At 35.2% G+C, this 2,167-nt stretch overlaps 1 non-coding gene across 1 annotated transcript; it reads left to right on the plus strand.

The window, feature by feature from the left end:
• The first annotated feature begins 544 nt into the window (after positions 1-544).
• LOC127746929 (small nucleolar RNA R71) lies at positions 545-651 on the plus strand. The gene has a single exon (XR_008008734.1). It is a non-coding gene; the product is annotated as a small nucleolar RNA R71 (small nucleolar RNA).
• The last annotated feature ends 1,516 nt before the right edge of the window (positions 652-2,167 follow it).

The raw sequence follows: 2,167 nt of genomic DNA on the forward strand, positions 1-2,167 counted from the left end.
GAAATTTTGAGGTCTCTGAGGTTGGTCTCTCCATCCAAAATTTGGGTAATTTCTCCAATCTTGATTGTATGTTTGAGAATAGGGATCATTGTTGGGATTTCTAGTAGCGCTCCCCAAGTAATTGACCTGTTCAGAAGAGGCTTGAGTATAATCATAGTTATCATTCTGCACAAAATTACCTGTCATGTCATACGAGGCTTCTTGAGGGGAATTTCGGGTGTTGATAGCTGAGACTTACATGCCACCTATCTGTTGAGTAAGAAGATTTATTTGTTGAGACATAAGCTTGTTCTAAGCAAGAATAGCATTAAGAGTTTCCACTTCCATGACACCCTTCTTCTGAGGAGCCTCAGAGTTCACAGGATTCCTGTTAGAGGAGTATAAATATTGGTTGCTAGCAATGCTTGCAACCAATTCAATCAGCTCAATAGTCTCCTCCGGTGTCTTCTTCTTGTGCAATGAACCTCCTGCAGAATTATCTAAGCACATTTTGGACATTTCACCCAAGCCTTCATAAAATATGTCTATTTGTGTCCATTTGGAGAACATGTCTAGAGGGCATTGCCTAGTCAGTAGCTTGTATCTCTCCCAAGCTTCATAGAGAGTCTCACCATCCTTCTGTCTAAAAGTCTGAACCTCCATCCTAAGCTTAGTCAGCTTCTTTGGTGGGAAAAATTTTGTGAGAAACTCAGTAACCACCTTGTTCCAAGTATCCAAACTGTCCTTTGGTTGAGAATCTAGCCATAGTTTTGCTCCATCCCTCAGAGCAAATGGGAAGAGCATGAGTTTGTACACCTCTGGGTTTACTCCATTTGTTTTCACGGTATCATAAATTTGCAGAAAACTAGAAATAAACTGATTTGGGTCTTCGTGGGGAAGGCCATGATACTGACAGTTTTGTTGCACCAGGGTGACCAGTTGAGGCTTCAACTCAAAGTTGTTCGCAGCAATAGGAGGCACCACAATGCTTTTTCCATAAAGATCCACAGTAGGGGTAGAATAAGAGCCAAGCACTCTCCTTTGTTGATCATCCCTATTCGGATTTGCCATATTGACATTAGCATTATTATTGAGATCCATAGTGGATTCTGTAGCCTTGTAAAGTCTTGCTTGTTGTAAACGCCGCCTGAAAGTCCTTTCAGGTTCAGGATCAAAGTCTAAGAGATGTTCTTTGTCTCTGTTCCTGCGCATAAACAACCAGAAAATAAGAAAGAATGGGAATGTCTACGTCAGAGTGCAGAGAATTTCCAGTGAGGTAACCTGTGTAAAGAGATAAAAATATTGAATAAAATAGATAAAAGAAAAATAATAAATAGGTAACACCAAACTTATTTCAGAAATTAAGAACAATATTGGTGTTATTTAATTAAAATTTTTATTTTTATTTTATTATTATTATTTTTTTTTGAGATAAAAATAGACTAAAACTAATAAAATATAGAACGAAAAAATAAAACAATGGAAGTAAACAAAAACAAAAATAAAAGAAAGTAAAAATAGAAAAAAATAAAATTGAAATAATAAAATAAAAATAAAAACAAACGAACTAAGAAAAAAAGAAAGAAAGATCAAAGCAAAAGGACGTAAGGGAAACAGGGGACGAACGAACTGTACGGGAAATAAACTAAAAAAAATTAGAAAATAAAAAATTAATAATAATAAAATAGAACTAATTAAAATTAAAAGGCTTAATCTAAGCAATCAAACAACTAATAGTTGTTAATCACAGTCAATCCCTGGCAACAGCGCCAAAAATTTGGTGCGGAATTTATAACCCACACTTACTAACCGGCAAGTGCACCGGGTTGTACCAAGTAATACCTTACGTGAGTAAGGGTCGATCCCACGAGGATTGATGGATTAAGCAACAATAGTATTTGATAAGATTAGTTAGGCAAGCAGAAAAGAGTGTTTTGGTATTCAAAGAGCATTAAACACAGACAAATAAATAAGTTGGGAATAATATAATGAGAAGATAGTTAAGGTTTCAGAGTTATCTATTTTTCCGCATTAAATTTTTTTATTACTAACTAATTTAATCATGCAAGATATAATTTCATGGCAAACTATATGTGACTAGGCCCTAATTCCTTAGACTTTCCTAGTCTCCTCTAAAATTTATTAACTGCCAATTCCTTGGTCAGTTAATTTCAATTAGAGGATAAAA

Source organism: Arachis duranensis, chromosome 4, assembly GCF_000817695.3.
Source record: "Arachis duranensis cultivar V14167 chromosome 4, aradu.V14167.gnm2.J7QH, whole genome shotgun sequence".
NCBI lineage: Eukaryota > Viridiplantae > Streptophyta > Magnoliopsida > Fabales > Fabaceae > Arachis > Arachis duranensis.